The sequence below is a fragment of the Chiloscyllium plagiosum genome, unplaced genomic scaffold (assembly GCF_037043375.1).
Source record: "Chiloscyllium plagiosum isolate Xiang-an unplaced genomic scaffold, Cpla_swu_hap1 HiC_scaffold_45, whole genome shotgun sequence".
Taxonomy (NCBI): domain Eukaryota; kingdom Metazoa; phylum Chordata; class Chondrichthyes; order Orectolobiformes; family Hemiscylliidae; genus Chiloscyllium; species Chiloscyllium plagiosum.
In genome coordinates, this window is record NW_028270183.1 from 1,595,516 (window position 1) to 1,610,358 (window position 14,843).

Sequence of the window (14,843 nt, forward strand, 5' to 3'; positions counted from 1 at the left end):
AAATAAGAACAGAAGTAGACCATCCAGCCCCTCAAGCCTGATAAATAAGATTATCGCTGATCTGTTTGGCTTGTGAATTCCCAATACACTGTAGCCAACTTGCTCCACATACCTTTACGGTTTCCTCTGCTCAGACTGAAGACCCCAGTTTCAGAATGAGTGATGTGACAGTCAAACGTCATATAAAGTTCCACTGTGTTATGGTCACTATTTCCCAACGGCTACTTTAAGCAAGTTTATTAATTCACCAAGGGGTTGTAGGGATCACTGCCATTCCTAGGCCCACCCCTCCATTAGTAGCAACAAATTTTAAATTTAACCAAACAAACTTATTCTTACAAAGATGTAAACATTATTCACAGTTTGGATTTTCAAATATATATATATATATATCTATCATTTTCAATATATCTACAGAAACCCACACAATCTGAGTAGAAACAAAAGCATGCACACTCTGCCAAGTATAAACTTAATGTACTTTGGCTAAGTGGTAGTATTAAACTGTTCTAACCAAGATGGGGAGAGTTCATTGCCTTTATCTAGTCCCTCTACTCCACAGATTACAACATAAATTAATTGTTTTGCGTGGTTCCCATCATGGTCAACTATATGTTTTCTCTATATAAAACATAAAATAAAAAGATCCATTAATCAGGTTTCTTTAATAAACACAAAAGTATTGATTTATTATAAGCAAAACTTATTCAATGATTATGCAAAACTGATTAACATATTATGTTTGTAATATTAAAAGATATCCCTTTAAAAAACTCAGCAATACACACAAACAAACACACACAAGGTAAAGTGGCAAATAAAAGAGTTCTCTCCTCAAACATTTGCTTTGGAGAATAAAAGACTTTACACAATAATTTTAGTTCTTGAAGGCAAAAAGAATCAGCTTTGAGTACTCAGGTGACTTAGTGTGGTTCTTTGGCAAATATAGACAGGTGTCATCAAACATAGGTAATTGTATCTGGGATCTTGGCAGACACAGCTTCCTCAGGAAGCACAGCATTGAGGAGTCTTCAAATCGCTCTTTGAGAGAAACAGACAGATCAAGCCAAGCAGCTATTTTTTTCAATGCTATTCCCCAACTGAAAGACAAAGCTATCTCTAAACCTGCAAATAAAGCCTGTTCAAATAAAACTGCCAGAAAACTCAGAATGCACAGTCAGATGTTTTCCCTGAAGTGAGTTCAAGCAAACAAATTCAGCAATTATCTGGAAACATGCTTTACTCAGGCAACGCCTTGTTAAAACAGAAGTCCTTCTAATGACTTAGTTGATGTCTGAGATTAATTTCTTACGTCATTGGTTGCAGTTGACTGAAGTCCCTTTGTCAAACAATGGGGTAGATTCTAAGAAAATCCTCTTCAGGATTTTTACACAAAGGATAAAGGTGACTTCTGGTGGTTTTAGCTCCATAGTAGAGCAAAGATGTGAACAGGGACACAGTGTGGACATAATCATAGTGTGAGGAGGGACTCTGGGTTAGCGCAGACAGGGTGAGCAGACACAGTGTAAGCAGGGACCGTGCGTGTAGGCACACAATGTGAAGAGTGATAGTGTGAGCAAGGACATGGCACGGTCAGGGTGAGAGTGTGAACAGGGACAGAGCACGGACAGGGACATAGCGCAGACAGACGGGATGAGGGTGGGGACGGGGAGAGGGCGGGGACAGAGAGAGGGCGAAGTGAGAGAGAGGGCGGGGTGAGAGAGCGTGGGGACAGGGAGAGGGTGTCAACAGGGACACAGTGTGAACAGGGACACAGTGTGAACAGGGACACGGTGTGTGCAGGGACACAGTGTGAACAGGGACACGGTGTGAACAGGGACACGGTGTGAGCAGGGACACGGTGTGAACAGGGACACGGTGTGAACAGGGACACGGTGTGAGCAGGGACACGGTGTGAACAGGGACACGGTGTGAGCAGGGACACGGTGTGAACAGGGACCCAGTGTGAGCAGGGACACGGTGTGAACAGGGACACGGTGTGAACAGGGACACGGTGTGAGCAGGGACACGGTGTGAACAGGGACACGGTGTGAACAGGGACACGGTGTGAGCAGGGCCACGGTGTGAACAGGGACACGGTGTGAGCAGGACACGGTGTGAACAGGGACACGGTGTGAACAGGGACGCAGTGTGAGCAGGGACACGGTGTGAGCAGGGACACGGTGTGAACAGGGACACGGTGTGAACAGGGACATGGTGTGAACAGGGACATGGTGTGAGCAGGGACGCGGTGTGAGCAGGGACACAGTGTGAGCAGGGACACGGTGTGAACAGGGACACGGTGTGAACAGGGACACGGTGTGAACAGGGACACAGTGTGAACAGGGACACGGTGTGAACAGGGACACGGTGTGAGCAGGGACACAGTGTGAACAGGGACATGGTGTGAACAGGGACACGGTGTGAGCAGGGAAATGGTGTGAACAGGGACACAGTGTGAGCAGTGACACAGTGTGAACAGGGACACGGTGTGAACAGGGACACGGTGTGAACAGGGACACAGTGTGAGCAGGGACACAGTGTGAGCAGGGACACGGTGTGAGCAGGGACACGATGTGAACAGGGACGCGGCGTGAACAGGGACATGGTTAAACAGGGACACGGTGTGAGCAGGGACACGGTGTGAACAGGGACACAGTGTGAGCAGGGACACGGTGTGAACAGGGACACAGTGTGAGCAGGGACACGGTGTGAGCAGGGACACGATGTGAACAGGGACGCGGCGTGAACAGGGACGCGGTGTGAGCAGGGACACGGTGTGAACAGGGACGCGGTGTGAACAGGGACACGGTGTGAATAGGGACACAGTGTGAGCAGGGACACGGTGTGAACATGAATGCAGTGTGAGCAGGGACACGGTGTGAGCAGGGACACGGTGTGAACAGGGACGCGGCGTGAACAGGGACATGCTGTGAGCAGGGACACGGTGTGAACAGGGACACGGTGTGAGCAGGGACACGGTGTGAGCAGGGACACGGTGTGACCAGGGACACGGTGTGAACAGGGACACAGTGTGAGCAGTGACACAGTGTGAACAGGGACACGGTGTGAACAGGGACACGGTGTGAACAGGGACATGGTTAAACAGGGACATGCTGTGAGCAGGGACACAGTGTGAACAGGGACGCGGTGTGAACAGGGACACGGTGTGAACAGGGACACGGTGTGAACAGGGACACGGTGTGAGCAGGGACACAGTGTGAACAGGGACACGGTGTGAGCAGGGACACGGTGTGAACAGTGACACGGTGTGAACAGGGACACGGTGTGAACAGTGACACGGTGTGAGCAGAGACACGGTGTGAACAGGGACATGGTGTGAACAGTGACACGGTGTGAACAGGGACACGGTGTGAGCAGGTACACGGTGTGAACAGGGACACGGTGTGAACAGGGACACGGTGTGAACAGGGACACGGTGTGAGCAGGGACACAGTGTGAGCAGGGACACGGTGTGAACAGTGACACGGTGTGAACAGGGACACGATGTGAACAGTGACACGGTGTGAGCAGAGACATGGTGTGAACAGGGACACGGTGTGAACAAGGACACGGTGTGAACAGGGACACGGTGTGAGCAGGGACACGGTGTGAACAGGGTTACGGTGTGAACAGGGACACAGTGTGAGCAGTGACACAGTGTGAACAGGGACACAGTGTGAACAGGGACACGGTGTGAACAGGGACACAGTGTGAGCAGTGACACGGTGTTAACAGAGACACGGTGTGAACAGGGACACGGTGTGAACAGATACACGGTGTGAACAGGGACACGGTGTGAACAGGGTTACGGTGTGAACAGGGACGCAGTGTGAACAGGGACGCGGTGTGAGCAGGGACACGGTGTGAACAGGGACACGGTGTGAACAGAGACACGGTGTGAGCAGGGACACGGTGTGAACAGAGACACGGTGTGAGCAGGGACACGGTGTGAGCAAGGACACGGTGTGAGCAAGGACACGGTGTGAGCAGGGACACGGTGTGAGCAGGGACACGGTGTGAACAGGGACGCGGTGTGAGCAGGGACACGGTGTGAACAGGGACGCGGTGTGAACAGGGACGCGGTGTGAGCAGGGACACGGTGTGAACAGGGACACTGTGTGAGCAGGGACGGGGTGTGAACAGGGACGCGGTGTGAGCAGGGACACGGTGTGAACAGGGACGCGGTGTGAACAGGGACGCGGTGTGAGCAGGGACACGGTGTGAACAGGGACACTGTGTGAGCAGGGACACGGTGTGAACAGGGACGCGGTGTGAGCAGGGACACGGTGTGAACAGGGACGCGGTGTGAACAGGGACGCGGTGTGAGCAGGGACACGGTGTGAACAGGGACACTGTGTGAGCAGGGACACGGTGTGAACAGGGACGCGGTGTGAGCAGGGACACGGTGTGAACAGGGACGCGGTGTGAACAGGGACACTGTGTGAGCAGGGACACGGTGTGAACAGGGACGCGGTGTGAGCAGGGACACGGCGTGAACAGGGACGCGGCGTGAACAGGGACGCGGCGTGAACAGGGACGCGGTGTGAGCAGGGAAATGGTGTGAACAGGGACACAGTGTGAGCAGTGACACGGTGTGAGCAGGGACACGGTGTGAACAGGGACACGGTGTGAACAGGGACACGGTGTGAGCAGGGACACGGTGTGAACAGGGACACGGTGTGAACAGGGACACGGTGTGAGCAGGGACACGGTGTGAACAGGGACACGGTGTGAGCAGGGACACGGTGTGAACAGGGACACGGTGTGAACAGGGACACGGTGTGAGCAGGGACACGGTGTGAACAGGGACACGGTGTGAGCAGGGACACGGTGTGAGCAGGGACACGGTGTGAACAGGGACACGGTGTGAGCAGGGACACGGTGTGAACAGGGACACGGTGTGAACAGGGACACGGTGTGAGCAGGGACACGGTGTGAACAGGGACACAGTGTGAGCAGTGACACAGTGTGAACAGGGACACGGTGTGAACAGGGACGCGGTGTGAGCAGGGACACAGTGTGAGCAGTGACACAGTGTGAACAGGGACACGGTGTGAACAGGGACACAGTGTGAGCAGTGACACAGTGTGAACAGGGACACGGTGTGAGCAGGGACACGGTGTGAACAGGGACACAGTGTGAACAGGGACACGGTGTGAGGAGGGACATGGTTAAACAGGGACACGGTGTGAGCAGGTACATGGTGTGAGCAGGGACATGCTGTGAGCAGGGACACAGTGTGAACAGGGACACGGTGTGAGCAGGGACACGGTGTGAACAGGGACACGGTGTGAGCAGGGACACGGTGTGAACAGGGAAATCGTGTGAACAGATACACGGTGTGAACAGGGACACGGTGTGAACAGGGTTACGGTGTGAACAGGGACGCAGTGTGAACAGGGACGCGGTGTGAGCAGGGACACGGTGTGAACAGGGACACGGTGTGAGCAAGGACACGGTGTGAGCAAGGACACAGTGTGAGCAGGGACACGGTGTGAGCAGGGACACGGTGTGAACAGGGACGCGGTGTGAACAGGGACGCGGTGTGAGCAGGGACACGGTGTGAACAGGGACGCGGTGTGAACAGGGACGCGGTGTGAGCAGGGACACGGTGTGAACAGGGACGCGGTGTGAACAGGGACGCGGTGTGAGCAGGGACACGGCGTGAACAGGGACGCGGCGTGAACAGGGACGCGGCGTGAACAGGGACGCGGTGTGAGCAGGGAAATGGTGTGAACAGGGACACAGTGTGAGCAGTGACACGGTGTGAACAGGGACACGGTGTGAACAGGGACACGGTGTGAGCAGGGACACGGTGTGAGGAGGGACATGGTTAAACAGAGACACGGTGTGAACAGGGACACGGTGTGAACAGGGACACAGTGTGAGCAGTGACACAGTGTGAACAGGGACACGGTGTGAGGAGGGACATGGTTAAACAGGGACACGGTGTGAGCAGGTACATGGTGTGAGCAGGGACATGCTGTGAGCAGGGACACAGTTTGAACAGGGACACGGTGTGAGCAGGGACACGGTGTGAGCAGGGACACGGTGTGAACAGGGACACGGTGTGAGCAGGGACACGGTGTGAACAGGGACACGGTGTGAGCAGGGACACGGTGTGAACAAGGACATGGTGTGAACAGGGACACGGTGTGAGCAGGGACACAGTGTGAACAGGGACACGGTGTGAGCAGGGACACAGTGTGAACAGGGATACGGTGTGAACAGGCACATGGTGTGAACAGGGACACGGTGTGAACAGGGACACAGTGTGAACAGGGACAAGGTGTGAACAGGGACACGGTGTGAACAAGGACACGGTGTGTACAGGGACACGATGTGAGCAGGGGCACGGTGTGAACAGGGACATGGTGTGAACAGGGACACGGTGTGAGCAGGGACATGGTGTGAACAGGGACATGGTGTGAACAGGGACACGGTGTGAAAAGTGGCACGGTGTGAGCAGGGACACGGTGTGTGCAGGGACACGGTGTGAACAGGGACAAGGTGTGAACAGGGACACGGTGTGAACAAGGACACGGTGTGTACAGGGACACGATGTGAGCAGGGGCACGGTGTGAACAGGGACATGGTGTGAACAGGGACACGGTGTGAGCAGGGACATGGTGTGAACAGGGACATGGTGTGAACAGGGACACGGTGTGAAAAGTGGCACGGTGTGAGCAGGGACACGGTGTGTGCAGGGACACGGTGTGAAAAGTGACACGGTGTGAACAGGGACACGGTGTGTGCAGGGACACGGTGTGAACAGGGACACGGTGAGAGCAGGGACACGGTGTGAACAGGGACACAGTGTGTGCAGGGACATGGTGTGATCAAGGACTGAGTGTGAGCAGGGACACGGTGTGAACAGGGACACAGTGTGTGCAGGGACATGGTGTGATCAAGGACTGAGTGTGAGCAGGGACACGGTGTGAACAGGGACACAGTGTGTGCAGGGACATGGTGTGATCAAGGACTGAGTGTGAGCAGGGACACGGTGTGAACAGGGAGATGGTGTGAGCAGGGACACGGTGTGAACAGGGACACGGTGTGAGCGGGGACACGGTGTGAGCAGGGACACAGTGTGAGCTGGGACACGGTGTGAACAGGGACACGGTGTGAGCAGGGACACAGTGTGAACAGGGACACGGTGTGAACAGGGACGCGGTGTGAGCAGGGACATGGTGTGAACAGGGACACGGTGTGAACAGGGATACGGTGTGAACAGGGACACGGTTGTGAAAAGGGACACGATGTGAACAGGGACACGGTGTGAACAGGGACACGGTGTGTGCAAGGACACGGTGTGAGCAGGGACACGGTATGAACAGGGACACGGTTGTGAAAAGGGACACTGTGTGAACAGGGATACGGTGTGAACAGGGACACGGTTGTGAAAAGGGACACTGTGTGAACAGGGACACGGTGTGAGCAGGGATACGGTGTGTGCAGGGACACGGTGTGAGCAGGGATACGGTGTGAACAGGGATACGGTGTGTGCAGGGACACGGTGTGAGCAGGTACACGGTGTGAGCAGGTACACGGTGTGAGCAGGGACACGGTGTGAACAGGGACACGGTGTGAACAGAGACACGGTGTGAACAGGGACACGGTGTGAACAGGGACACTATGTGAACAGTGACACGGTGTGAACAGGGACACGGTGTGAACAGGGACATGGTGTGAACAGGGTACGGTGTGAGCAGGTACACGGTGTGAACAGGGACACGGTGTGAACAGGGACACGGTGTGAACAGGGACACGGTGTGAGCAGGTACACGGTGTGAGCAGGGACACGGTGTGAACAGGGACACGGTGTGAACAGTGACACGGTGTGAACAGGGACACGGTGTGAACAGGGACACGGTGTGAACAGGGACACACTGTGAGCAGGGACACGGTGTGAGCAGGGACACGGTGTGAACAGGGACACGGTGTGAGCAGGGACACGGTGTGAACAGGGACACGGTGTGAGCAGGGACACGGTGTGAACAGGGACACGGTGTGTGCAGGGACACGGTGTGAGCAGGGACACGGTGTGAACAGGGACACGGTGTGAGCAGGGACACGGTGTGAACAGGGACACGGTGTGAACAAGGACACGGTGTGAACAGGGACATGGTGTGAGCAGGGACACGGTGTGAACAGGAACAGAGTGTGAACAGGGACATGGTGTGTGCAGGGACAGGGTGTGAACAAGGACACAGTGAGAACAGGGACATGGTGTGAACAGGGACACGGTGTGAACAGGGACACAGTGTGTGCAGGGACATGGTGTGATCAAGGACTGAGTGTGAGCAGGGACACGGTGTGAACAGGGACACAGTGTGTGCAGCGACATGGTGTGATCAAGGACTGAGTGTGAGCAGGGACACGGTGTGAACAGGGACACAGTGTGTGCAGGGACACGCTGTGAACAGGGACAGTGTGAACAGGGACACGGTGTGAGCAAGGACACGGTGTGAGCAGGGACACGGTGTGAACAGGGACAGTGTGAACAGAGACACGGTGTGAACAGGGACAGTGTGAACAGGGACACGGTGTGAGCAAGGACACGGTGTGAGCAGGGACACGGTGTGAACAGGGACAGTGTGAACAGGGACACGGTGTGAGCAGGGACACGGTGTGAAAATGGACACGGTGTGAGCAGGGACACGGTGTGTGCAGGGACACGGTGTGAACAGGGACACGGTGTGAACAGGGACGTGGTGTGTGCAGGGAGCACAATATTAACAGGGACATGGTGTGAGCAGGGACATGGTGTGAACAGGGACACGGTGTGAACAGGGACACGGTGTGTACAGGGCCATGGTGTGAGCAGTGACACAGTGTGAGCAGGGACATGGTGTGAGCAGGGACACGGTGTGAACAGGGACACGGTGTGAACAGGGACACGGTGTGAGCAGGGACATGGTGTGAACAGGGACACGGTGTGAACAGGGACACGGTGTGAGCAGTGACACAGTGTGAGCAGGGACATGGTGTGAGCAGGGACACGGTGTGAACAGGGACACGGTGTAAGCAGTGACACAGTGTGAGCAGGGACATGGTGTGAGCAGGGACATAGTGTGAGCAGGGACACGTGTGAGCAGGGACACGGTGTGAGCAGTGACACAGTGTGAGCAGGGACATGGTGTGAGCAGGGACACGGTGTGAACAGGGACACAGTATGAACAGGGACATGGTGTGAGCAGGGATACGGTGTGAACAGGGACACAGTGTGAACACGGTGTGAACAAGGACACGGTGTGAGCGGGGACAGAGTGTGAACAGGGACACAGTGTGAGCAGGGCACGGTGTGTGCAGGGACACAGTGTGAACAGAGACACGGTGTGAGCAGGGACACGGTGTGAGCAGGGACACGGTGTGAACAGGGACACGGTGTGAGCAGGGACACGGTGTGAACAGGGATACAGTGTGAGCAGGGATAGAGTGTGAACAGGGACACGGTGTGAGCAGGGACACAGTGTGAACAGGGACACGGTGTGAACAGGGGCACGGTGTGAACATGGGCACGGTGTGAGCAGGAACACGGTGTTAACAGGGACACAGTGTGTGCAGGGACACGGTGTGAACAAGGACACAGTGTGTGCAGGGACACGGTGTGAGCAGGGACACGGTGTGAGCAGGGACACGGTGTTAACAGGGACACAGTGTGAACAGGGACATGGTGTGAGCAGGGACACGGTGTGAACAGGAACAGAGTGTGAGCAGGGACATGGTGTGTGCAGGGACACGGTGTGAATAGGGACACGGTGTGAACAGGGACACAGTGTGAGCAGGGATAGAGTGTGAACAGAGACACGGTGTGAGCTGGTACACGGTGTGAACAGGGACACTGTGACAGCAGTGACACGGTGTGAACAGGGACACGGTGTGAGCAGGGATACGGTGTGAGCAGGGACACAGTGTGAACAGGGACACAGTGTGAACAGGGACACGGTGTGAGCAGGGACACGGTGTGAACAGGGACACGGTGTGAGCAGGGACACGGTGTGAACAGGGACACGGTGTGTGCAGGGACACGGTGTGAACAGGGACACGGTGTGAGCAGGGACACAGTGTGAGCAGGGACATGGTGTGAGCAGGGACATGGTGTGAGCAGGGACACGGTGTGAACAGGGACACGGTGTGAACAGGAACAGAGTGTGAACAGGGTCACGGTGTGAACAGGGACACGGTGTGGACAGGGACATGGTGTGAGCAGGGACACGGTGTGAACAGGAACAGAGTGTGAGCAGGGACACGGAGTGAACAGGGACACGGTGTGAACAGGGACACGGTGTGAGCAGGGACACAGTGTGAGCAGGGACACTATGTGAGCAGGGACACGGTGTGAGCAGGGACACGGTGTGAACAGGGACACGGTGTGAACAGTGACGCAGTGTGAGCAGGGACACAGTGTGAGCAGGGACACGGTGTGTGCAGGGACAAGGTGTGAACAGGGACACGGAGTGAACACGGACACGGTGTGAACAGGGGCACGGTGTGAACAGGGACACGGTGTGAGCAGGGACACGGTGTGAACAGGGACATGGTGTGAACAGGGACACGGTGTGAGCAGGGACACGGTGTGAGCAGGGACACGGTGTGAACAGGAACAGAGTGTGAACAGGGTCACGGTGTGAACAGGGACACGGTGTGGACAGGGACATGGTGTGAGCAGGGACACGGTGTGAACAGGAACAGAGTGTGAGCAGGGACACGGTGTGAACAGGGACACGGTGTGAACAGGGACACGGTGTGAGCAGGGACACAGTGTGAGCAGGGACACTATGTGAGCAGGGACACGGTGTGAGCAGGGACACGGTGTGAACAGGGACACGGTGTGAACAGGGACACGGTGTGAGCGGGGACACGGTGTGAACAGGGACACGGTGTGAGCAGGGACACGGTGTGAACAGGGACACGGTGTGAACAGGGACATGGTGTGAACAGGGACACGGTGTGAGCAGGGACACGGTGTGAGCAGGGACACGGTGTGAGCAGGCACACGGTGTGAACAGGGACACGGTGTGAACAGGGACACGGTGTGAGCAGGGACACGGTGTGAACAGGGACACGGTGTGAACAGGGACACGGTGTGAGCAGGGACACGGTGTGAACAGGGACATGGTGTAAACAGGGACATGGTGTGAATAGGGACATGGTGTGAATAGGGACACGGTGTGAGCAGGGACACGGTGTGAGCAGGGACACGGTGTGAACAGGGACACGGTGTGAACAGGGACACGGTGTGAGCAGGGACACGGTGTGAGCAGGGACACGGTGTGAACAGGGACACGGTGTGAACAGGGACACGGTGTGAGCAGGGACACGGTGTGAACAGGGACACGGTGTGAGCAGGGACACGGTGTGAGCAGGGACACGGTGTGAACAGGGACACAGTGTGAACAGGGACACGGTGTGAGCAGGGACACGGTGTGAGCAGGGACACGGTGTGAGCAGGGACACGGTGTGAGCAGGGACACGGTGTGAACAGGGACACGGTGTGAACAGGGACATGGTGTAAACAGGGACATGGTGTGAATAGGGACACGGTGTGAGCAGGGACACAGTGTGAACAGGGACACGGTGTGAGCAGGGACACGGTGTGAACAGGGACACGGTGTGAGCAGGGACACGGTGTGAACAGGGACACGGTGTGAGCAGGGACACGGTGTGAGCAGGGACACTCTGTGAGCAGGGACACGGTGTGAGCAGGGACACGGTGTGAACAGGGACACGGTGTGAACAAGGACACAGTGTGAGCAGGGACACGGTGTGAGCAGGGACACGGTGTGAACAGGGACACGGTGTGAACAGGAACAGAGTGTGAACAGGGACATGGTGTGTGCAGGGACAGGGTGTGAACAAGGACACAGTGTGAACAGGGACATGGTGTGAGCAGGGACACGGTGTGAGCAGGGACATGGTGTGAACAGGGACATGGTGTGAACAGGGACACGGTGTGAACAGGGATATGGTGTGAACAGGGACACGGTGTGAGCAGGGACACACTGTGAGCAGGGACATGGTGTGAGCAGGGACATGGTGTGAGCAGGGACACGGTGTGAGCAGGGACACGGTGTGAACAGGGTCACAGTGTGAGCGGGGACACTGTGTGAATAGGGACACGGTGTGAACAGGGACACGGTGTGAACAGGGACACGGTGTGAACAGGGACACAGTGTGAACAGGGACACGGTGTGAGCAGGGACACGGTGTGAGCAGGGACACGGTGTGAACAGGGAGATGGTGTGAGCAGGAACACGGTGTGAACAGGGACACGGTGTGAGCGGGGACACGGTGTGAGCAGGGACGCGGTGTGTGCAAGGACACGGTGTGAGCAGGGACACGGTGTGAGCAGGGACACGGTGTGAGCAGGGACAAGGTGTGAACAGGGACATGGTGTGAACAGGGACACGGTGTGAACAGAGACACGGTGTGTGCAAGGACACGGTGTGAGCAGGGACACGGTGTGTGCAAGGACACGGTGTGAGCAGTTACACGGTGTGAACAGAGACACGGTGTGAACAGGGACACGGTGTGTGCAGGGACACGGTGTGAACAGGGACATGGTGTGAACAGGGACACGGTGTGAATAGGGACACGGTGTGTGCAGGGACACGGTGTGAACAGGGACATGGTGTGAATAGGGACACGGTGTGAGCAGGGACACGGTGTGAGCAGGGACACTCTGTGAGCAGGGACACGGTGTGAGCAGGGACACTCTGTGAGCAGGGACACGGTGTGAGCAGGGACACGGTGTGAGCAGGGACACGGTGTGTGCTGGGACTTGGTGTGAACAGGGACACGGTGTGAACAGGGACACGGTGTGTTCTGGGACTTGGTGTGAACAGGGACATGGTGTGAATAGGGACACGGTGTGAGCAGGGACACGGTGTGAACAGGGATACGGTGTGTGCAGGGACACGGTGTGAACAGGGACAAGGTGTGAACAGGGACATGGTGTGAATAGGGACACGGTGTGAGCAGGGACACGGTGTGAGCAGGGACACGGTGTGAACAGGGACACGGTGTGTGCAGGGACACTGTGTGAGCAGGGACACGGTGTGAACAGGGACATGGTGGGAACAGGGACATGGGTGTGAATAGGGACACGGTGTGAGCAGGGACACGGTGTGAACAGGGACAAGGTGTGAACAGGGACACGGTGTGAACAGGGACACGGTGTGAACAGGGACACGGTGTGTGCAGGGACACTGTGTGAGCAGGGACAAGGTGTGAACAGGGACATGGTGTGAACAGGGACATGGTGTGAGCAGGGACACAGTGTGAACAGGGACACGGTGTGAGCAGGGACACGGTGTGAACAGGGACACGGTGTGAGCAGAGACACGGTGTGAACAGGGACATGGTGTGAACAGTGACACGGTGTGAACAGGGACACGGTGTGAACAGGGACACGGTGTGAGCAGGGACACAGTGTGAGCAGAGACACGGTGTGAACAGGGACATGGTGTGAACAGTGACACGGTGTGAACAGTGACACGGTGTGAACAGGGACACGGTGTGAACAGGGACACGGTGTGAGCCGGGACACGGTGTGAGCAGGGACACAGTGTGAACAGGGACATGGTGTGAACAGGGACATGGTGTGAACAGTGACACGGTGTGAACAGGGACACGGTGTGAGCAGGTACACGGTGTGAGCAGGGACACGGTGTGAACAGGGACGCGGTGTGAGCAGGGACACGGTGTGAACAGGGACACAGTGTGAACAGGGACACGGTGTGAACAGGGACACGGTGTGAACAGTGACACGGTGTGAACAGGGACACGGTGTGAACAGTGACACGGTGTGAGCAGAGACATGGTGTGAACAGGGACACGGTGTGAACAAGGACACGGTGTGAACAGGGACACGGTGTGAGCAGGGACACGGTGTTAACAGAGACACGGTGTGAACAGGCACACAGTGTGAGCAGTGACACAGTGTGAACAGGGACACGGTGTGAACAGGGACACGGTGTGAACAGGGACACAGTGTGAGCAGTGACACGGTGTTAACAGAGACACGGTGTGAACAGGGACACGGTGTGAACAGGGACACAGTGTGAGCAGGGACACGGTGTGAACAGGGACACGGTGTGAACAGGGACACGGTGTGAGCAGGGACACGGTGTGAGCAGTGACACAGTGTGAACAGGGACACGGTGTGAACAGGGACACGGTGTGAACAGGGACACAGTGTGAGCAGTGACACAGTGTGAACAGGGACACGGTGTGAACAGGGACACGGTGTGAACAGGGACACAGTGTGAGCAGGGACACGGTGTGAGCAGGGACACGGTGTGAACAGGGACACGGTGTGAACAGATACACGGTGTGAACAGGGACACGGTGTGAACAGGGTTACGGTGTGAACAGGGACGCAGTGTGAACAGGGACGCGGTGTGAGCAGGGACACGGTGTGAACAGGGACACGGTGTGAACAAGGACACGGTATGAGCAGGGACACGGTGTGAGCAAGGACACGGTGTGAGCAGGGACACGGTGTGAACAGAGACACGGTGTGAGCAGGGACACGGTGTGAGCAAGGACACGGTGTGAGCAAGGACACGGTGTGAGCAGGGACACGGTGTGAGCAGGGACACGGTGTGAACAGGGACGCGGTGTGAACAGGGACGCGGTGTGAGCAGGGACACGGTGTGAACAGGGACGCGGTGTGAACAGGGACGCGGTGTGAGCAGGGACACGGTGTGAACAGGGACACTGTGTGAGCAGGGACACGGTGTGAACAGGGACGCGGTGTGAGCAGGGACACGGTGTGAACAGGGACGCGGTGTGAACAGGGACACTGTGTGAGCAGGGACACGGTGTGAACATGG

The 14,843-nt window shown here is 56.5% G+C and overlaps 1 protein-coding gene across 4 annotated transcripts in view; it reads left to right on the forward strand.

Annotated features, from left to right (window-relative positions):
* pde4a (phosphodiesterase 4A, cAMP-specific) overlaps window positions 1-14,843 on the forward strand; it is a 734,216-nt gene that overhangs the window by 508,378 nt on the left and 210,995 nt on the right. The window lies entirely within an intron of this gene.